Consider the following 24,513-nt stretch of genomic DNA (forward strand, 5'->3'; position numbering starts at 1 on the left):
CTTCAGTTTCCTCCCACACTCCAAAGACATACAGGTTTGTAGAATTGGTATAAATTGTCCCTAGCGTGTGTAGGATAGTGTTAGTTTGCGGGGATCTCGGGTCTGTACGGACTCGGAGGGCCGAAGGGCCTGTTTCTGCGTAGTATTTCTAAACTAAACGAATCCTTGAGTCTTTTTCGCTCTGTCTTCTGTATATTGTTATTTTATCTTGTTACACTCCTCTCCCATGTTGATATATAAATATTACTCAATCTTAGCGGGTTTGACAACAATGACAGTTAAGAGATATCGAACAGCTCACAATCCAGAGACGTTCCTTCACCCTATTATTCTAGGAGAGCAGGCAGGCAGTAGATTTTGTTTTTGGTCTATTTCTGCTGATAAGGAATTCTCAATGCTGAGGATGCGAATTGGAAACGAGCCTGGCTTCTGATTATTGATCGGAGGAGAATCTTGCAGTCTATACCATTAGTTGCATACATACACACACACACACACCTCCAGATTCAGGGACAGTTTCTTCCCAGCTGTTATCAGGCAACTGAATCATCCCACCACAACCAGAGAGCAAACCTGACTACTACTATCTACCTCATTGGTGACCCCCCCGGACTATCTTTGATCGGACTTTACTGGCTTTCTGTAAAGCCTGGCTTTACTGGCCAGTAAAAGAATATGTGTGTTATGATTGTGTTTATAATTTGTTTGGTTGTTTTGTTGTTTGTCTTTTGCACAAAAGCCCGCGAGCATTGCCACTTTCATTTCACTGCACATCTCGTATGTGTATGTGACAAATAAACTTGACTTGACTTGACTTGACTTGACTTGACTTTACCTTGCACTAAAGGTAGACAAATTGCTGGAGAAACTCAGCGGGTACGGTAGCATCTAAGGAGTGAAGGAAATAGGCAACGTTTCGGGCTGAAACCCTTCTTCACTGATGCCGGGTGGGAGAGGGGGGGCAGGAAGAAGAAAGGAAGAGGAGACCAGAGGGCTGAGGGAGAGCTGAGAAGGGGAGGAGACAGCAAGGGCTACCGGATATTGTGAAATTCAATGTTCATACCGCTGGGGTGCAGACTGCCCAAGCGGAATATGAGGTGCTGCTCCTCCAATTTCCGGCGGTGCTCACTCTGGCCATGGAGGAGGCTCAGGAGAGAAAGGTCGGATTCGGAATGGGAGGGGGAGTTGAAGTGCTGAGCCACCGGGAGATCATGTTGGTTAATGCGGACCGAGCGGAGGTGTTCGGCGAAACGATCGCCAAGCCTACGATGGTCTCACAGAAGTCGGTATCGATAGTCCGACTTGGGTCCGAACTGGGAGGTAGGGACTTACCTTGCACTAAATGTTATTCAATTCAATGAGGTAGATAGTCGTTCATCCCGCGCGACATGTCGACTGTACGGTCACGTGTAGTCGCCCAAAAAGTCGCCCCTTTTTCTGGATTTTCAACATCGTGAAAGTTTTGGGTGACCTGCTGCGACTATGACGGGTGCCGGCAAGTGGCCGAAAATATCACATAGATGGGACCGGCCCTAAAGCACTCTACGTATATTAGGTTATGCCTTATGAATAGTTCAGTTCCGTTTATTATTGTCACGTGTACTGAGGTACAGTGAACAGCCTTTTTGTTGCGTGCTATCTAGCCAGCGAACAGACTATACATTGGTTACAACTAAGCTGTCCACAGTGTGCAGATACAGGATGAAGAGGGGTAACGTTTAGTGCAAGATAAAAATCCAGTAAAGCTCGATCAAAGGTGGTCCGTGGGTCCCCATTGTGGAGGATGGTAGGTCAGGTCTAGTTTCATATTATATATATGAAATATATAGAATGATATGTAGAATACAATTTATCTTGTTGCTATTGCATTAGTAATAGTTTCAGTCCAAGTATTTAATTTTAGTGATGAATGAACCATGTTCCCAACATTGATCTGTAACATGGGAGACTATTTATCGCTAAGTACTCTACTTAGAATAGATTAAACCTTATAAATGCCTGACTACTTGGCCCTTCCTTCTTGTGTAGTGGTTTGCGCTGTCATTTAGTTTAAAATATAAAACTCCTTCTTCAACTTTTGACTGTCGATGATGTATTAACACGGCACATAGCAGGGCGGCACGGTGGCGCAGCGGTATTGCTGCCTCTCAGCGCCAGAGACCCGGGTTCCATCCTGACTACGGATGCTGCCTGTACGGAGTTTGCACGCTCTCCCCGTGACCTGCGTGGGTTTTCTCCGGGTGCTTGGGTTTCCTCGCACACTCCAAAGAGGCGTAGAGATTGATTAGAATGAATCATTGCACCCAAAATTGGAAAGGCTAACATGGACAGTGCAGCAAATATTACATTTAAAGAACTGATCTCCAAATTGAGCATGTGTTTAAGAAAGAACTGCAGATGCTGGAAAAATCGAAGGTAGACAAAAATGCTGGAGAAACTCAGCGGGTGAGGCAGCATCTATGGAGGGAAGGAATAGGCGACGTTTCTGGTCCTTCGCTCCAGAGATGCTGCCTCACCCGCTGAGTTTCTCCAGCATTTTTGTCTACCTTCCAAATTGAGCATAATCCAATGCCAACAATTAATACAGGTTTTAGGTTTCAGAGTTTAGCCTTTAGAGATACAGCGCGGAAACAGGCCCTTCGGCCCGTCGACCAGCGGTCACCCCGTACAGTAGCACTATCCTACACACACTAGGGACAATTTACAATTTTTACCAAAGCCAATTAATCTACAAACCTGCACGTCTTTAGAGTGCGTTGGGAAACCAGGGCAACCGGGGAAAACCCACGCAGGTCACGGGGAGAACGTACGAACTCCGTACAGACAGCGCCCGTAGTCAGTTTCGAACCTGGGTCTCCGACTGTATGACTGCACTGCTGTGCCGCCCAAATGTTATGCATCACTCTCTGTTACTTTGGGTATTGCCTTTCTTATTCCCAAAGTCATCATAGGGCGCAACGGTAGAGTTGCCGCCTTACAGCGACAGAGACCCGGGTTTGATCCTGCCTACGGGTGCTGTCTGGACAGAGTTTGTACTGCCTGTACTGCATAGGTTTTCTCCGAGATCTTCAGTTTCCTCCCACACTCCAAAGACATACAGGTTTGTAGAATTGGTATAAATTGTCCCTAGCGTGTGTAGGATTGTGTTAGTTTGCGGGGATCTCGGGTCTGTACGGACTCGGAGGGCCGAAGGGCCTGTTTCTGCGTAGTATTTCTAAACTAAATGAATCTTTTTCGCTCTGTCTTCTGTATATTGTTATTTTATCTTGTTACACTCCTCTCCCATGTTGATATATATATATTACTCAATCTTGGCGGGTTTGACAACAATGACAGTTAAGAGATATCGAACAGCTCACAATCCAGAGACATACCTTCACCCTATTATTCTAGGAGAGCAGGCAGGCAGTAGATTTTGTTTTTGGTCTATTTCTGCTGATAAGGAATTCTCAATGCTGAGGATGCGAATTGGAAACGAGCCTGGCTTCTGATTATTGATCGGAGGAGAATCTAGCAGTCTATACCATTAGTTGCATACATACACACACACACACACCTCCAGATTCAGGGACAGTTTCTTCCCAGCTGTTATCAGGCAACTGAATCATCCCACCACAACCAGAGAGCAAACCTGAACTACTATCTACCTCATTGGTGACCCCCCCGGACTATCTTTGATCGGACTTTACTGGCTTTCTGTAAAGCCTGGCTTTACTGGCCAGTAAAAGAATATGTGTGTTATGATTGTGTTTATAATTTGTTTGGTTGTTTTGTTGTTTGTCTTTTGCACAAAAGCCCGCGAGCATTGCCACTTTCATTTCACTGCACATCTCGTATGTGTATGTGACAAATAAACTTGACTTGACTTGACTTGACTTGACTTTACCTTGCACTAAAGGTAGACAAATTGCTGGAGAAACTCAGCGGGTACGGTAGCATCTAAGGAGTGAAGGAAATAGGCAACGTTTCGGGCTGAAACCCTTCTTCACTGATGCCGGGTGGGAGAGGGGGGGCAGGAAGAAGAAAGGAAGAGGAGACCAGAGGGCTGAGGGAGAGCTGAGAAGGGGAGGAGACAGCAAGGGCTACCGGATATTGTGAAATTCAATGTTCATACCGCTGGGGTGCAGACTGCCCAAGCGGAATATGAGGTGCTGCTCCTCCAATTTCCGGCGGTGCTCACTCTGGCCATGGAGGAGGCCCAGGACAGAAAGGTCGGATTCGGAATGGGAGGGGGAGTTGAAGTGCTGAGCCACCGGGAGGTTAGGTTGGTTAATGCGGACCGAGCGGAGGTGTTCAGCGAAACGATCGCCAAGCCTACGCTTGGTCTCACAGAAGTCGGTATCGATAGTCCGACTTGGGTCCGAACTGGGAGGTAGGGACTTACCTTGCACTAAATGTTATTCAATTCAATGAGGTAGATAGTAGTTCATCCCGTGACGTGTCGACTGTATGGTCACGAGTAGTCGCCCAAAAAGCCGCACCTTTTTCTGGATTTTCAACATCGTGAAGATTTTGGGTGACCTGCTGCGACTATGACGGGTGCCGGCAAGTGGCCGAAAATATCACATAGATGGGACCGGCCCTAAAGCACTCCACGTATATTAGGTTATGCCTTATGAATAGTTCAGTTCCGTTTATTATTGTCACGTGTACTGAGGTACAGTGAACAGCCTTTTTGTTGCGTGCTATCTAGCCAGCGAACAGACTATACATTGGTTACAACTAAGCTGTCCACAGTGTGCAGATACAGGATGAAGAGGAGTAACGTTTAGTGCAAGATAAAAATCCAGTAAAGCTCGATCAAAGGTGGTCCGTGGGTCCCCATTGTGGAGGACGGTAGGTCAGGTCTAGTTTCATATTATATATATGAAATATATAGAATGATATGTAGAATACAATTTATCTTGTTGCTATTGCATTAGTAATAGTTTCAGTCCAAGTATTTAATTTTAGTGATGAATGAACCATGTTCCCAACATTGATCTGTAACATGGGAGACTATTTATCGCTAAGTACTCTACTTAGAATAGATTAAACCTTATAAATGCCTGACTGCTTGGCCCTTCCTTCTTGTGTAGTGGTTTGCGCTGTCATTTAGTTTAAAATATAAAACTCCTTCTTCAACTTTTGACTGTCGATGATGTATTAACACGGCACATAACAGGGCGGCAGGGTGGCGCAGCGGTATTGCTGCCTCTCAGCGCCAGAGACCCGGGTTCCATCCTGACTACGGATGCTGCCTGTACGGAGTTTGCACGCTCTCCCCGTGACCTGCGTGGGTTTTCTCCGGGTGCTTGGGTTTCCTCGCACACTCCAAAGAGGCGCAGATTTGTCGGTGAATTGGCCTCTGTAAATTGTCCCTCGTGTGTAGGATAGTGTTAGTGTACGGGGGTGCGGTTTCGGTGAGCTGAAGGGCTTGTTTATGCGCTGTATCTCTAAGGACTAAAGGTGCACTAACACGAAGGTCAAGGTGAACAAGAAGAATCTCAACCCGAGGTTTAATCTCTGACCTTAAAGTATTAGAAATTGTATAACTTATCTATTACCAGTTCAATTCTAGAAAGGATTTACTGACAGTATCACACATCCACATACAACAGCGAAGTTTTGTTTGTGCACGCCCCTGTACAGTTAATAATGTGTGATGCAAAGATTTTCCACCTTCAATAACGGGAAGTTGAAGGATCTTAAGGGAATTAGACTAGTAAGTGTGATAGAGTTCGATGTTTGAAATATCTTTAAAAACCTACTTTGATTTGAGCCTTTTTATTCTGTTCATGTTCAGAAACCACTTGAGGTCGCACCATGTGTGGGAAGGAACCGCAGTTGCTGCTTTACACCGAAGATAGACACAAAATGCTGGAGTAACTCAGCGGGACCGGCAGCATCTCCTGTCCCTCCAGTTACTGCAGCATTTGGTCTATCTTCGGTTGAAACCAGCGTCTCTCCACTTCCTTCCTTCCTTCCCGCACGTTTCGTCCGCTCCTCAACGAAATCTCCTCAAGCAATGTCTACTTTTGAAGAAGTTCTCCACCTCTCTCCGTCGAGAGTTCTGCGCCACCCACTCTCGCTGCTCCCCCTCTGTGAACCCGCCCGCTCTATCCGACTCGACCACCACGTTTTGACGCAGACTCGCTAGAGTATGATGTAGGGTCTCGACCCGAAACATCACCATGTAATGAGGCCAGGCAGGTAGAGCAAGATGCTCTTTGTCAACGAAACAACACTCGAACTACACCTGTACTTGGTCAGGAGTAAACGATCTAAGTTCCTGTCATTGTGAGCAGCACTAGCTACTGAACAAACATCAGTCCCGACCAATGACAGTAGACAATAGGTGCAGGAGTAGGCCATTCGGCCCTTCGAGCCAGCACCGACATTCAATGTGATCATGGCTGATCATCCCCAATCAGTACCCCGTTCCTGCCATTCTCCCCATATCCCCTGATTCCACTATCTTTAAGAGCCCTATCGATCTCTCTCTTGAAAGTATCCAGAGAACCGGCCTCCACCGCCCACAGACTCACCACTCTCTGTGAGAAAAAGTGTTTCCTCGTCTCCGTTCTAAATGGCTTACCCCTTATTCTCAAACTGTGTGGCCCCTGGTTCTGGACTCCCCCAACATCGGGAACATGTTTCCTGCCTCTAACGTGTCCAAACCCTTAATAATCTTATATGTTTCAATAAGATCTCCTCTCATCCTTCTAAACGCCAGAGTGTACAAGCCCAGCCGTTCCATTCTCTCAGCATATGGCAGTCCCGCCATCCCGGGAATTAATCAGGACGAGGGTTCCGAATGCGCACCTTCACCACCAGGTGCCGCTACAACCCGTTCCTTCTCTCCAGAGCTGCTGCCTGTCCCGCTGAGTTGCTCCAGCATTTTGTGTCGATCTTCGGCCAACAGAGTCTACTCCAACCATCCATCTCTCCCATTCACACTAGTTCTACATTATCCCACTTTCTCTTCCACTCCCTAACTCAATGCTGGAGTAACTCAGCGGGACAGGCAGCGTCTCTGGAGAGAAGGAATAGGTGACGTTTCGTGTCGGGACCCTTCAGAGATGCTGCCTGTTCCGTTGAGTGACTCCAACATTTTATGTACATGGTCCGTCCAACAGATGTCAAACCACCAGAGGCCGATAAAATCTAAACGGAAATGCTGTACCTCACTGACTTTGTTGCACATTGTTGCACATTAGCAGTTGTATAGGGCTCTGGTGAGACCACATCTGGAGTATTGTGTACAGTTTTGGTCTCCTAATTTGAGGAAGGGCATCCTTGTGATTGAGGCAGTGCAGCGTAGGTTCACGAGATTGATCCCTGGGATGGCGGGACTGTCATATGAGGAAAGATTGAAAAGACTAGGCTTGTATTCACTGGAGTTTAGAAGGTTGAGGGGGGGCTCTTATAGAAACATATAAAATTATAAAAGAACTGGACAAGCTAGATGCAGGAAAAATGTTCCCAATGTTGGGCGAGTCCAGAACCAGGGGCCACAGTCTTAGTATAAAGGGGAGGTCATTTAAGACTGAGTTGAGAAACACTTTTTCACCCAGTGAGTTGTGGAATTTCCTGCCACAGAGGGCAGTGGAGGCCAAATCACTGGATGGATTTAAGATAGAGTTATATTGAGCTCTAGGGGCTGGTGGAATCAAGGGATGTGGGGAGAAGGTAGGCACGGGTTATTGATTGGGGACAGTGCTGGCTCGAAGGGCCGAATGGCCTCATCCTGCATCTATTTTCTATGTTTCAATGTTTACTCGTTCAATCTGCCATTTTTCATTCTTTTCCTCTTCAGATAGCCTTTTAGCTCCATTTACTTTCACATATTTAAACAGGAATCATCGGTGTTGTAAGTGTAATTTAAAGAAGGCATTTAAGGAACTGATTCAGCAAGTTTATGGTCACACTATGCTTCCCAGAGTTATATATTTTTTTGCCAAATTTGCACATTGTGGCGTTATTATAATGTTGCTGACCGGGCAAAATTCCTTTTTGGGTACATTTTTACAAAGGAACAGGCTTTTATTACGAAGCATATTTTCATTAGCTAATGACATAAAACTTTGGCATCTGAACTACTGGTTCATCGAAATGCTCGATTTCCTTCTGTGAAGAATTGATATAATATACAAGCTTCACGCAGCGCTATGTAAATTGGCACGGTTCAGGTACAGCACGGAAACAGTCCCTTCGGCCCACCGGGTCCGCGCCGAACAGCGACCCCCACACACCAACACCAACACCATCCTACGCCCACAATTTTACTGAAGCCAATTAACCTTCACACGTGCACGACTTTGGAGTGTGGGAGGAAATCGGAGCACCCGGAGAAAACCCACGCAGGTCACGGGGAGAACGTGCAAACTCCGTACAGACAGCAGCCATAGTCAGGATCGAACACTGGTCTCTGGTGCTGTGAGGCAGCAACTCTACCGCAGCGCCACCCTGCCACCCATGGCTGGAGCAGAGTTTAAAGAATATAAAAAGGTGTAAAAAGTCCCTCTGTTTAAGCTGCGTTGTGGCAAAAGGCTTCTGCAATAAGCAGCTTGCAGTAGATGTGTCCAGTAATGGGAGAGACGAGAACCAGGGGGCACAGCCTGAGAATAAAAGCATGCTCCTTCAAAAAGGAGTTGAGGAGGAATTTCTTTAGCCAGAGGGTGGTAAATCTGTGGGATTCATTGCCACAGGCAACAGTGGAGGCCAAGTCAATGGATATTTTTACAGCAGAGATAGACAGATTCTTGATTAGTACGGGCATCAAAGGTTACTGGGAGAAGGCAGGAGAATGGGGTTCAGAGGGAAAGATAGATCAGCCATGATCAAATGGCGCACTAGACTCGATTGTGAATTCCCCTTCACTAAAAACCTAATGCTTCTGAGCAAACTGAAGACATTGGCAGATTTTTCTTCAGCGAGATGAGAAGAACTTTTTTCACACAGAGAGTGGTGAATCTCTGGAACTCTCTGCCGCAGAGGGTAGTCGAGACCACAGTTCATTGGCTATATTTAAGAGGGAGTTAGATGTGGCCCTTGTGGCTAAGGGGATCAGAGGGTATGGAGAGAAGGCAGGTACAGGATACTGAGTTGGATGATCAGCCATGATCATATTGAATGGCGGTGCAGGCTCGAAGGGCCGAATGGCCTACTCCTGCACCTAATTTCTATGTCTATGTTTCTATTAACAAAAATGAATGAAATGCAAGTGAACGGAGAGGCTTGAAGAGCTGAAAAAGATGCAAAGTGCTGGAGTAACTCAGAGACATCTGAAGAAGGGTCCCGGCCAGAAACGTCGCCTCTGTTTGTTCTCCAGAGATGCTGCCCGACCCGCTGAGTTACTCCTGCAATTTAGAAACATAGAAAATAGGTGCAGGAGGAGGTCATTTGGCCCTTCGAGCCTGCACTGCCATTCGATGTGATCATGGCAGATCATCCATAATCGGTAACCCGTGCCTGCCTTCTCCCCATATCTCTTCATTCCAATTTGTAGTGCTTTGCTCAACTGTATGCAAAGAGTAATCTGATGAATGGAGGCACGGTGGCGCAGCGGTAGAGTTGCTGCCTCACAGCGCCAGAGACCCGGGTTCGATCCCGACTACGGGTGTCTGTACGAAGTTTGTGCGTTCTCCCCGTGACCCTGCGTAGATTTTCTCTGAGTTCTTCGGTTTCCTCCCACACACCAAAGACGTGCAGGTTTGTAGGTTAATTGGTTTGCAATAAATGTAAGATGGCCCTGGCGTGTGTGTAGGATGGTGTTAGTGCGCGGGTATCGCTGGTCGGCGCTGAATCGACGGGCCGAAGGGCCTGAGTCCGCACTGTATCTCTAAACTAAACTAAACTAAACTAAAAGTGGGCATAATTATGTGTGGCTGTTGACTCTGATTCCATCTTATTGCTTATGTCTCTGGCCGACTAATTGGTAACAACTCTTTCAAATTAACTACTGTCCTGCATTCCATTAGGGCTAGATAATAACTAGATGAAACAAGGATATAACTGACAGATTCCCATCTGCATGTGAGCATATCGGGTCATTAATCGTGCCAGAACAAATAAACAATGCAATTAAACATCTCCGGCAGCCAAATAACCATCAAAATGTGATCAACTCCCCCGTCCCCAGTAGCGCATGTTCACAATGCTACATTGAAAACTATATTCGAGGTCAAATTTCAATTCGCGGTTTCGACCCAATAAGGAAATTTTGTTCGGTTTACGGATACAGCATGGAAACAGGCCCTTCAGCCCATCGAGTCCGCAGCGTCCATCGATCACCCGGTCACCACTAGTTCTGCGTTATCCCACTTTCTCATCCACTGAGGGGGCCAATTTACAGGGGGCCGATTAACCTACAAACCCGCACGTCTTTGGGATGCGGGAGGAAACCCGAGCACCCGGAGGAAACCCACGCGGTCACAAGGAGAATCACAAGCGCAAACTCCACCTAGTGTTCAGGGAGCGGATGAAAAAGTTGGATGACATGGAATTTGTGTAAATGAGGGGGTTGCTGGTCGGCGCGGACTCGGTGGGCTGAAGGGCCTGTTTCCATGCTGTATCCGTTTTCAATGTAGCATTGTGAACACGGGCTACTGGGGAAACAACAGCTTTTTTCCTCAGGCCATCAGATTACTCAACACACTCAAGAAAATTCCATGAACATTTAACTTTAACTCAATGTCTGCAGTATGCTATTTGCACTTTTCTATATTGCACCTTTATTATTGCACTTTAATAACATACCTCAAATTTTTACTACAGTCTGGCACACTGTGAATATTTTAAATCATGTATATTGCCTATCTTATTGCTATATTGTCTGTCTGTGTTATAAACATTACTTGCACATTTGGAGTATGGGGAAACGCAATTTCAATCCAATTTATTTGAATTGACAATAAAGTTTACTTTGAACTTTGAACTTTGAACTTTGAAGGGCCTGTTTCCATGCTGTATCTCTGAACTAAACTACTCATGATTGAATGAGGAAAGTTTGCAAATTCCCAGCAACATCGTATATCTTTCCTGGATCGCATTTCAGGAAGATGCTGATAAGTGCTATCTGGTCAGTGAAACGACGAGATTACAACCCAGCCATCCATAGTGGACAGGTACAGGATAAAGGGAATAACCTTCAGTGCAAGTCCTGGTAAGTCCGATTAAAGGTCTTCATTGAGATAGATGGGAGGTCAGAACTGCTCTCTAGTTGGTGAGAGGATGGCTCAGTTGCCTGATAACAGCTGGGAAGAAACTGTCCCTGAATCTGGAGGTGTGTGCGTTTTCACACTTCTGTACTTCTTGCCCGATGGGAGAGGGGAGAAGAGGGAGTGACCGGGGTGCGACTGGTCCTTGATGATGCTGCTGGCCTTGCCGAGGCAGCGTGAGGTGTAGATGGAGTCAATGGAAGGGAGGTTGGTTTGCATGATGGTCTGGGCTGCAGTCCACAAAGTGCTACAGTGTGGAAAAGGGCCCTTTGGCCCAACTTGCCCACACCGGCCAACATGTCCCAGCTACATCTTGCCTGATGGGAGAGGGGAGAAGAGGGAGTGGCCGGGGGGTGAGACTGGTCCTTGATTATGCTGCTGACCTTGCCGAGGCAGCAGTAGAGACCATCCATGGATCATTTTTGCATCATATCTCCCTTCTGTTCTCTCGGACATTGTCCATTATAACGGTGAATGCCGTGACCGATTCTATATTTAAATCTGTTCGATAAACACAGGGTGATGTGAAATATTTGAAAAGCTGCCACTGAAATCTTTCCTTACAAGGAAACAACGTTTTTGTGATATTGTCTCGTACACTTCACAGTGTAGGTGCGTAAACAGGTTTATGATACGTCACTAACACTCATTTGCAAGTCGTTTTGGCACGTTGCAATCACACTTAGTGAATTTGAATTTGCACATCTTTGCTCTACTGCGTCGGCTCACTCCTGCCTCTTGGAAACAGGAAGGAAACTGCTCTTGCTGCTGGAAAGAGAATTTTAAACACTATACAAGGGCCTGTCCCACTTACGCGATTTTTTCGACAACTTCGGCAGTGAAGAAAGCGAATGGTATGTTAGCTTTCATAGCAAAAGGATTTGAGTATAGGAGCAGGGAGGTTCTACTGCAGTTGTACAGGGTCTTGGTGAGACCACACCTGGAGTATTGGGTACAGTTTTGGTCTACAAATCTGAGGAAGGACATTATTGCCATAGAGGGAGTGCAGAGAAGGTTCACCAGACTGATTTCTGGGATGTCAGGACTGTCTTATGAAGAAAGACTGGATAGACTTGGTTTATACTCTCTCTAGAATTTAGGAGATTGAGAGGGGATCTTATAGAAACTTACAAAATTCTTAAGGGGTTGGACAGGCTAGATGCAGGAAGATTGCTCCCGATGTTGGGGGAAGTCCAGGACAAGGGGTCACAGCTTAAGGATAAGGGGGAAATCCTTTAAAACCGAGATGAGAAAAACTTTTTTCACACAGAGAGTGGTGAATCTCTGGAACTCTCTGCCGCAGAGGGTAGTTGAGGCCACAGTTCAATGGCTATATTTAAGAGGGAGTTAGATGTGGCCCTTGTGGCTAAGGGGATCAGGGGGTATGGAGAGAAGGCAGGTACGGGATACTGAGTTGGATGATCAGCCATGATTATGTTGAATGGCGGTGCAGGCTCGAAGGGCCGAATGGCCTACTCCTGCACCTAATTTCTATGTTTATATGTTTCTAACTTGCCGCCGGCGCCCGTCATAGTCGCAGCCCGTGGCCGAAAATGTTCAACACGTTGACAATCCAGTGGCGACCAGAAAAAGGTACGACTCTTTGGGCGACTATTCACGACCGTTTCACCAGCCCGTTATGCAGGCGGGGGGGACAGGGCAAGCGGGGGAGAGCGCTGACTGAGTGTTATTCACACGGTGATGCCGAACAAGAAGGTTGGCGCCGTAATTAAGACGGCTAAAGCATAGTGTAGGATAAGTCCTTTAAAAGAGGCGGGAAGAAAGAGGGAGAAGGAGTGGAGACAGCTTTAAAGAAGCCAGAGATACGCGGCTGTGAAGCTCGGCGGACATTTAACGTTACCGGTCGGTTATCCCTGGTTCTGAAAATTGCTGCTTACATTATTTTTTTCCCAATGAGCCGATGAAATTCACCGGTCCGGTCAGCACCAGCCACAACCTACGAGAACCTTCTTCGACCTCCTGGCGACCCACCTACGCCACGAGAATTCTCGCTACTCTCCGTGGCGGCTTCATTCTAATCGCCGCTGTAATTTTTCAGCATGTCGAAGAATTTGCGGCCACCATAATGAGGCGGCGACTAGTTCGCAGAATGCGGGGAGCTCCTCGCGACCGTGAAGGCGACTCCCCGGCAACCACCCGCGAACATGTGGCGATCGCAGAGTCTCCTGCAGTCGCCTAAAAAGTCACCTAAGTGGGACAGGCCTGTAAGGCAGCAACTCTACCACTGCGCCACTGATCCGCACAAAAACAACATGGATTTAAGTTGTTTTGAACGGAGGGATAATATGAATAGATGTTCCTTAATGGACAATTTAGGTGTGGTAGAATTGAATAGCTTTGAGGGCAATTGTTCAATTAATCCCACATATAAACAAGCAAAAATATATTATGTTACTCGTGTTTTATCAATGACTTGAATCACAGCCTTGATAAATGGGATTACAGACCGCTGTTAGTTTAAAAAGATCCTCGGGGAAATTAGTGTGCACTGTTTAATCCCCTCGACAAAACCATCTGTAATGTGACACTGGCAGCCAGTCTCATTTAGAGAGCTCAGGAGATATCTTGCGCGGGCTATCAAAGTGCCGCGGGGCTGTGGTGTTAAAGGGTCCCGATAAAGTATATGTGACAGGAGCAGAATTAGGCCATTCGGCCCATCAAGTCTACTCTACCATTCAATCATGGCCGATCTATCTCTCCCTCCTAACCCCATTCTCGTGCCAACTCCCCATCACCCCTGACCCCCGTACTAATCAAGAATCTATCTATCTCTGCCTTAAAACTATCCATTGCCTTGACCCTCACAGCCTTCTGTGGCAAAGAATTCCACAGATTCACCACCCTCTGACTGAAGAAATTCCTCCTCATCTCCAGCCTAAAGGAACGTCCTTTAATTCTCAGGTTGTGGCCTCTGGTCCTGGACTCTCCCACTGGTGGAAACATCCTCTCCACATCCACTCCATCCAAGCCTTTCACCATTCTGTGCATTTCAAAGAGGTCTCCTCCTTGTTCTTCTAAACTCCAGCGAGTAGCGGCCCAGTGCCGTCGAACGCTCATCATATGTTAACCCAACTACTAACCCAAATATGTTAACCAAAGTATTAACTAAATGCATGAAAAACGTTTTGTTTTGATTGCAAATCTGGAACGCGCTGAAATAGGTGATATTTAAAAGTCAAAATGATTAATTAATAGCTCGAGGCTTAAACAGAAATCTGACTTTATTCCATGTTGGGGGAAATGGGCTATGTTTTATTAGGTGCATTGGACAAGCGAAGAAATGTGATTTCAGGTGCATTGGACAAGCGAAGAAATGTGATTTCAAAGAAACATAATGCACTGATAATAAACTGAGCAGTGTGGAACAAAATTCCATTAATGTTTACGTGGTATTCATGTCCAGGAGTAATGGGCCTGTCCCACCTAGGCGATTTTTCTGGCAACTGGAACGGCGATTGTCAGAGTGGAACACACACGCACACACGCACACACACACGCACACAGACACACACACACACACACGCACACACACACACACACACACACACACACACACACGCACACACACACACACACACACACACGCACGCACGCACGCGCACACACACACACACGCTTCCTTCACCAGCCCGTTATGCAGACGGGGGGAGAGCGCTCTCTGAGTGAAATTCACACAATGCAAAGCCAATGTGATACAGACACACACCGCGATGAACAGGAAGGTTGGCGCTGTAATTAAGTCGGCTAAAGCACAGTGCACAGGGTGGAGAAGGAGTGGAGACAACTTTTAAGAAGCCAGAGATACACGGCTGTGAAGCTCGGCGGACATTTAACGTTACCGGTCGGTTATCCTTGGTTCTGAAAACTACTGCAGACGGGGGGGGGTTTTCCCAATTAAATTCACTGGTCAGCACCGGCTACAACCTACGAGAACCGCAGAGTCTCCTGCAGTCGCCTAAAGAGTCGCCTAAGTGGGACAGGCCCTTAAGATAATCCATTCAGTTAATATTATTTAACGGAATTTTCAGAATACATTCAAATCATCTTGTCTGGTTATATATATGTATGTGTGTGTGTGTATGATCTACAGTACATACTAGATATATATGCATACAAATGGCCAACATCCATAATTTCGATACTTTTTATTCAAACCTTGTGTCTCACATCAAGAGTCTATGGATGGGGATTGATGTTCAGCTAATGACATACAGTAGCAAAATAACGTGTGTGAATCTTCGCATTTGTATTCATGAAATGTGGTGAGATTCCAAAACTGCGCTCAAGATTGCCGGTCCTTCGGGGAAATGGAATGTCTAAGGAGGATTAGACATCATTAAAGATGAATTTCCGTGTCATATTTCTGTATCAAACATCTAATTTTTATAACAAAGTCACAATTTAGTTTCTCTTTAAATGTCGGCCTGACGATCCCTGGATCCCAGATGCAACGTTGAAAGCTGACTAAGATAGCATCTGCTTCTGTTAGAACCGAAGGAATGACCTCCATTAGATATCTTATCAGCCAATTTAAATCATGATCATGGAACAATAGATGAGAATTTTACGATCGCAAAGTTGTTATACTTAAATGCATTGGGAGGAAAAAGCATGAATTCAGAACAGGAATAGCCTGGGTATTCTTCAACCAGAGTGTTGAGAATAGAAGGTACACAAAAAAGCTGGAGAAACTCAGCGGGTGCAGCAGCATCTATTGAGCGAAGGAAATAGGCAACGTTTCGGGCCGAAACCCTTCTTCAGACTGATCGGGGGCGGGGACAAGAAAGGAAAAAGGAGGAGGAGCCCGAAGGCTGGGGGATGGGAGGAGACAGCAGGGGGACTGAGGAAGGGGAGGAGACAGCAAGGACTAACAAAATTGGGAGAATTCGATGTTCATGCCCCCAGGATGCAGACTCCCCAAACGGAATATGAGTTGCTGTTCCTCCAATTTCCAGTGCTGCTCACTGTGGCCATGGAGGAGACCCAGGACAGAGAGGTCGGAGACGGAGTGGGAGGGGGAGTTGAAGTGCTGAGCCACCGGGAGGTCAGCTTGGTTATTGCGGACCGAGCGGAGGTGTTCGGCGAAACGATCGCCCAACCTCCGCTTGGTCTCACCGATATAGATCTGCTGACATCTAGAGCAGCGGATGCAATAGATGAGGTTGGAAGAGATGCAGGTAAACCTCTGTCGCACCTGGAACGATTGCTTGGGATTGAGAATAGATGTTGGGCGGCAAAGTTGCAGTTGTCGAAGGCCGCATTTAGTATTGTGTATTGTAGGCTATAGCATTCTGAAGCCGCGGTCTCCGGTAGGAAAGTACCGATTCGGGCGCTCCAAGCCTCGGAGTGTGTTTGACCGGTCCAACATCAGAGTTTGGATCATCCCGCCGAGAGGGCCTGTGCATCTGGCCGTCCGTAGCGGCAACTACGGAGGGTTCATGGCCCCGACCACGGGTGAACAAAAGAGGATGACTGACTGAACTTTGTTGCCTTCCACCACAGTGAAGAACGCTGTGGCGGATGTTTGTGTTAAATCTTATTGCGTAAGTGTATCGCTGCTGGCAAATTCATTTCACTGCACCTTCGGGTGCATGTGACGAGTACATTTGACTTTGACTTTGACTTTGTGTTTAGTCTGGGAACTGTGTCATACGAAAGATGTTATCAAGATGGAAAGGGTCCAGAGAACTAAGCGTTCGGGGAGACTAAGCGTAGGTTGGGCGATCTTTTCGCCAAACACCTCCGCCCAGTCCGCAATAACCAACCTGACCTCCCGGTGGCTCAGCACTTCAACTCCCCCTCCCATTCCCAATCCGACCTCTCTGTCCTGGGTCTCCTCCATTGCCAGAGTGAGCAACAGCGGAAATTGGAGGAACGGCACCTCATATTCCGCCTGGGGACCTTGCGTCCGGATGGCATTAACATTGAATTCTCCCAATTTTGCTAGCCCTTGCTGTCTCCTCCCCTTCCTTAACCCTCGAGCTGTCTCCTCCCACCCTCCCAACCGCCCGCCCTTGGGCTCCTCCTCCTCCCCTTTTCCTTCCTTCTCCCCCCCCACCCCCCATCAGTCTGAAGAAGGGTTTCGGGCCCGAAACGTCGCCTATTTCCTTCGCTCCATAGATGCTGCTGCACCCGCTGAGTTTCTCCAGCAATTTTGGGTACCTTCGATCTACCAGCATCTGCAGTTCCTTCTTGAACACAAGGGTACAGAGAAGATTTACGAGGACATTGCCAGGACTCGAGGGTCTCAGCTACAGGGAGAGGTTGAGCAGGCTGGGACTATTCCTTGGAGCACAGGAGGCTGATCAGAGGTGATCTTATAGAAATGTATAAAAGCATGAGGAGTATGTATAGATAAGGTGAATGGATAGAGTTTTTTTTTTCGAGGCGCACGGTGGCACAGCGGTAGAGTTGCTACCTTACAGCATCAGACGTTCGGGTTCGATTGTGACTACAGGTACTGGCTGTACGGAGTGTGTACCTTCTCCCCGTGACGGCGTGAGTTTTACCCTGGGCGCTCCGGTTTCCTCCCACACTCCAACAACCTACAGATCTGTAGGTTAATCGGCGTCAGTAAAAATTAGTGTGTGTCCCTCGGATAATGTTAGACTCGGTGGGCTTTACCTCTCGACACCACCATCTATATCTCTTGTTTCCCTTCTCTCTAACCAATATGGAGAAGGGTGCCCTGAGAAGGGCTCCCTCTGAGTTGCCCATGGGTAGGATCATCACCCATTCGGCCCTTCTCCTCCAGAGATGCAATATGATCCTGTCCCAACTGAGTTACTCCGCTTTTCCATGTGATCCCTAATATAGCCAATGGGTGTGGATCAACTACCTTCTGTGCAGAGATAGGGATGATAGAAACATAGAAAAGCATAGAAACCATAGGTGCAGGCATAGAGGGGCCAAAGGGCCCTTCGAGCCTGCACCGCCTATCCTTATTAGATGATCAAGGCTGCAAAAACTGCCAACTTTATGGTCATTTAAGAGAAGTTCTTCTTCTTCTTGTTGCATGTGGCGTGCACAGCCTAAAGTTGCAGATCAAGTTGTAAAGTTGTAGATCGAAGGGCCGAATGGCCTACTGCTGCACCTAATTTCTATGTTTCTATGCTTCTATCAAGGGTAGACATCCAGGCCAGGTCAGCATCAGTTACTGGGTGGATGGCTTTGATGCCCCCAGGGAAAAGCCTCAGTTGGGCAGTCATTCACGATGTGTGTGGGAGGTCTGGTCTGGATGTCCGCAGTCTGCCAGTCTGGTGGGTGCGGATTCTGTTCAGGGTTAGTCATTGCTTGCGATGGAGGTCAAAACCCGGTGGTTTCACTGCGTGGGGTCTGTGATGACATCTCCGTTGTCAGTGTTGGCATCTTTCCAGGCTCTGCGCCGCTCAGCCTTGGAGTCAAAGTCTTCCAGGGATTTGACTGAAGACCAGAAGGTGTATGCGGGACTGCAGCCGCATGTTGGGCAGATTGTTCAAGTCAGCATGGATGGGAAGGTCATGGTTAGCCTTGATGGTGCACCAATCTTTCAACATCCTCTCCCTTCTGCATGAGCTGGGAGGGGCGATATGAGAGAGGGCAGGGAAACACTGGAAAGGTGTTGACTTAAGTGCCCTTGTGAATACCTATTGCAAATCTAAACTGGATATTGCTAAGCCGGAGAAGAGTCAGGCAGTGACAATAAAAAATGAGAAGATATTTTGCTTTGGGCAATCGGTGAACGTTAATTACTGGTTTAGTTATATTAGAGCAGGCAGAACATTAAAGAGGAAAGGGCATTAAAGAACAAAAGGACTATTTTGTATTCATTCAGGGCATGCCAGCGTTTATGGATCTTTTCTTTGCATCTGAATTCGGAAGAGATATACACATGGGAGCTTGCCAAGGCTCGTAAATCATGTCTCGTGGGCATCAATATAGAATGATACAAAAAAAGAAATACTGATAAGCAAGAAATTGATTATCTGGTGACATAGGATTTAAAATGGATGGAGTTTCTAGAACCTTTTTAGCAACAAAAACAGGATATCAGGAGAAAGCAAAAGAATAAAGTGGGATATTTGAAGAGCATTACTCGGTTTCGTTATAAATTTTAGATTGAGACCTCACGGTGTAACAAAGGATTAGAAGGACACAGCGGGCCAGGCAGCATCTGTGGAGGGGAATGGACAGATGATATTTCGGGTCACAGAGTGATACGGTGTGGAAACAGGCCCTTCGGTCCAACATTCCCGCACTGGCCAACAATGCCCCAGCTACACTAGTCCCACCTGCCTGCGTTTGGTCCATATCCCACCAAACCTGCCCTATCCATGTACCTGTCTAACTGTTAGGATAGTCCCAGCCTCAAATACCTCCTCTGGGAGCTTGTTCCATACACTCACCACCCTTTGTGTGAAAAAGTTACCCTTCAGATTCCTAATAAATCTCTTCCCCTTCACCTTAAACCTATGTCCTCTGGTCCTCGATTCCCCTACTCTGGGCAAGGAACTCTGTGCATCTACTCGATCTATTGCTCTCATGATTTAATACAGCTGCATAAGATTGCCTCTCATCCTCCTGTGCTCCAAGGAATAGAGTCCCACCCTACTCAACCCCTCCCCATAGCTCACACCCTCTAGTCCTGGCAACTTCCTGGTAAATCTTCTCTGAACCCTTTCAAGCTTGACAACATATTTCCTATGACATGGTGGAGAACATCTTTCCTATAAAGGTCGGGACACTTCTTCAGTCTCTGAAGAACGGTCCTGACGAGAAACATCGCCTGTCCATCCCCACCCCAGATGTTGAGTTACTCCAGCACTTTGTGTTTTGTAGCTTATATAGTCTATGTAGCCTGTTGTCTAACTATTATTGTTATTATTGCACTATTATTATTTGTTGTTTATGTGTACATATGTGTGTGTATGTACGCGCACACACACACACACACACACACACACACACACACACACACACACACACACACACACACACACACACACACACACACACACACACACACACACACACACACACACACATATATATATATATATAAAATTAAAAGTCTCATCTTGACCACTTCCTGTTTGCACTGTGCTTTGATTTTAGAAAAAAACGCTACCACATATGGCTGTGATTGTTTGGCCATCTTACTCAGAGTCCTCCTCCGCTGCGCAGGCCCCGAGGATTTTTCCCATCTCTCTCCTGTCAATCATCGCCATGAAGGCCACGCCCCTTCCGGTGGGAGGGGGAAGGGACTATAAAACCCAGAAGTGTAGGCTTGGCTCAGTCTGTCTGCAAGATGGTGAGGGAGAGGTCACTACTCTCTGTCTGAGCTGGGAAACTACAGAACACTGTGAGTCTGCAATGTACTTGAATAAATTATTTGTTAGCCCTTAATGAAAATGAAATGAGTTGTTTGGCCTGCCCTGTGCTTGAAACTGCAATGGCAATGGAAATGAAATGAAAATGCAATCAGCTGTTTTGCCTGAGCCTGCCATGTGCTTGAAACTGCAATGGCAATGGAAATGAAGTGAAAATGCAATTGGCTGTTTGGCTTGGCCTGCCCTGTGTTTGAAACTGCAATGGTAATGGAAGTGAAATGAAAATGCAATGAGCTATTCAGCCTGCCCTGTGCTTGAAACTGCAATGCAATTGGAAATGAAATGAAATGAGTTGTTTGGCCTGCCTGAAACCATTAATTTTGGCCCACAAGGCCCTTATTAGCCGAGAAACCAGTCCCTTTTGCCCAAAATGCCCGTATTACCCCAGGAGGAGCATTTTGGCCCAAAAGGCCCGTACCAGACCAGGAAACTCCAGAAAAAGTGCCTTTCACTGAGATTTCACTCAGATTTTTTTTTTAAAGAGCCCCTTCAGCCGATCAGGCCTGTACTAGCCCAGGAGTCCCTTCACCCCGTCAATAAGTATTCCCCCTGCAAGTATTAAACCTCACCCCAGTATTTTTCTCCCTCCCTTCATTTACTCCCTGTGAGATCCAGGGCCAGGATAGACTTTCCTCCTTCATTGCTGTGATCTGCAGAAAAAGATGAAAATGGCTAAAATTGATTCTCCACCCTCTCCCCTTTCTCTCTCACAGTCTCTCACCTGTTTTGGGAAGAATTTCTAGCAGTTGCTGAGCTGCCAGCCCACCAGGCCTGAGTGACTGAGCTGCCAGCCCACCAGCCCTGAGTGACTGAGCTGCCAGCCCACCAGCCCTGAGTGACTGAGCTGCCAGTCCAGCAGCCCTGAGTGACTGAGCTGCCAGTCCAGCAGCCCTGAGTGACTGAGCTGCCAGTCCAAGAATCCATTTGGCCCACAATGTCCAACCTAGCCCTCTGGAAACCGGTCCCTTCAGCCCACAACACCCATGCTAGCGCTCCAGAAACCCCCCCACTGGCCAGCAATATTGGAAATGGTGGAGAGGTGGAATATTGTATTGGGGGACCAGCCTTCCGTATGAGTATGGGACCCAACGGGTTGCACTTAGTCTAGTATATATATATATATGTTGCTAAAAGTCTGATCTTGACCACTTCCTGTTGTTCTGTATATTGATTTTAGGAAAAACACTGCCACTTACGGCTGTGATTTTTGGCCATCTTACTCAGAGTCCCCCTCCGCTGCGCAGGACAAGAGGATGTTTCACATTGATGAAAAATAAAATAGTTATTAGGGTTTAAAAAATGTTGAAATTCTCTCTCTTGAAGGTCACGCCTCTTCCGGAGGGATTATAAAACCCGGAAGTGTTGAGTGCCTCAGTCAGTCTCTGCAAGATGGGGGAGCGAGAGGGTGACGTCTCTCAGTCTGAGCTGTGAATAACACTGAACACATGTAAACTGTGAGTGGTTTTACTGACCTGTCAGTGCCCTTCATGTGGTTTGAAAATATAGTTTGAAAATGCTAAAGCTGTGTTGCCTTTGGGTTGGAAATGCTAAACCTGTGTTGCCTAGCTGTGTTGCCTAATTAAAGTTGCCTTGCCTAATTAAAGTTGCCGTGCCCAATTAAAGTTGCCTTGCTTAATTAAAGTTGCCTTGCTTAATTAAAGTTGCCTTGCCTAATTAAAGTTGTCTTGCCTTCTACATAATTAAAAGCCTAGTCTTGACCACTTCCTGTTTGCGCTTTATATTAATTTTAGGAAAAACGCTACCATGTACGGCTGTGATTTTTGGCCATCTTACTCAGGGTCCCCCCCGCTCATCAGGTGCTGAGGATATTCCCCATCGATGAAAAATAAAAGTTATTAGTGTTTTAAAGCATAGTGGTCAAGATGAGAGTTTTAGTAATAGTATAGATATGTGTGTTTATGTACATATATGTGTATATATATATATATACACACAGACACACATATATATACACACACACACACGTATACATACACACATATATATTATATATATTTATGTATATTTTATATGTATGTGTGTGTGTGTGTGTATATATATATAAATATATATGTGTAAATGTGAGTATGTGTGTACATATATACACACACTGATTTTTTTTCTCGTTTAATATATTGTTTACAGTGTACTATGTTTATATATTCTGTTGTGCCGCAGCAAATAATAATGTCATTGTTCTGTCTGAGACACATGATAATAAAACACTCTTAAAGGGCCTGTCCCATTTACACAATTTTTTTCGGCGACTGCTGGTACCCGTCATAGTCACAGCAGCTCCCCGAGAATTTTCAAAATGTTGAAAATCCAGCGGCGACCAGGAAAAGGTATGACTCTTTGGGCGACTACTCACGACCATACAGGCGTCACTCTGCGCCATGATTGAATGGTGGAGTGGAGATGGGCCGAATGGCTTAATTCTGCTCCTAGAACTTATGAACGTGAATTTATGAGACAAAGCCTTCAATCCCAACGGGAGGAGTCAACTAAATGAGCGACACAATTTTTAGGCATTTAGCTTAGTTTAGTTTAGAGATTTAGCGCGGAAACTGGCCCTGGCGCCACCGAGTCCGCACCGACCCAGCGTTCCCCGCAGACTAACACTATCCTACGCACACTAGGGGCATTTTTACATTCATACCAAGCCAATTAACCTACTTGGAGTGTGGGAGGAAAGTGAAGATCTCGGGGAGAACACACGCAAGTCACGGGGAGAACGTACATACTTTGTGCAGACAGCACCCGTAGTCAGGATCGAATCCAGGTCTCTGGCGCTGTGAGGCAGCAACTCTACCGCTGCACCACCGTGCCGCCCATTGAGTAGCCAGGGTGCAGGGCATAGAGCAAGATGATAATAGACAATAGACCATAGGTGCAGGAGTAGGCCATTCGGCCCTTCGAGCCAGCACCGCCATTCAATGTGATCATGGCTGATCATCCCCAATCAGTGCCCCGTTCCTGCCTCCCCATATCCCCTGACTCCGCTATCTTTAAGAGCCCTATCTAGCTCTCTGTTGAAAGTATCCAGAGAACCTGCCTCCACCGCCCTGTGAGGCAGAGAATTCCACAGACTCTCACTCTCTGTGAGAAAAAGTATTTCCTCGTCTCCATTCTAAATGGCTTACTCCTTATTCTTAAACTGTGGCCCCTGGTTCTGGACTCCCCCGACATTGAGAACATGTTTCCTGCCTCTAGCGTGTCCAAGTCCTTAACAATCTTATATGTTTCAATGAGATGCCCTCTCATCCTTCTAAACTCCAGAGTGTACAACCCCAGCCGCTCCATTCTCTCAGCATATGACAGTCCCGCCATCCCGGGAATTAACCTTGTAAACCTACGCTGCACCCCCTCAATAGCAAGAATGTCCTTCCTCAAATTAGGGGACCAAAACTGCACACAATACTCCAGGTGTGGTCTCACTAGGGATCTGTACAACTGCAGAAGGACCTCTTTGCTCCTATGTTTGATTCCTCTTGTTATAAAGGCTAACATAATCCTTACTCTTTGCAGGGATGATGCACCTTTTCCAGCTGAATGCAACCTTTCCTACAACACAATTACACTGTCAATATTGTGCTATCTTCATTCCACAGTCAAAAATCATTTTACAATAGACAATAGGTGCAGGAGTAGGCCATTCGGCCCTTCGAGGCAGCACCGCCATTCGAACCAGCCTCCACCGCCCTGTGAGGCAGAGAATTCCACAGACTCACAACTCTCTGTGTGAAAAAGTGTTTCCTCGTCTCCATTCTAAATGGCTTCCCCCTTATTCTTAAACTGTGGCCCCTGGTTCACAATATGAAGAAGAATTGTTGCAAACGTCTTGTGTGTGGGCAGCACCATCTCTAAATGCTGATGGCACTTATCGCCAGCATTTGGTCCAGGAAATCTAGTCAGTGTTTTGC

Source organism: Leucoraja erinacea, chromosome 28, assembly GCF_028641065.1.
Source record: "Leucoraja erinacea ecotype New England chromosome 28, Leri_hhj_1, whole genome shotgun sequence".
NCBI lineage: Eukaryota > Metazoa > Chordata > Chondrichthyes > Rajiformes > Rajidae > Leucoraja > Leucoraja erinaceus.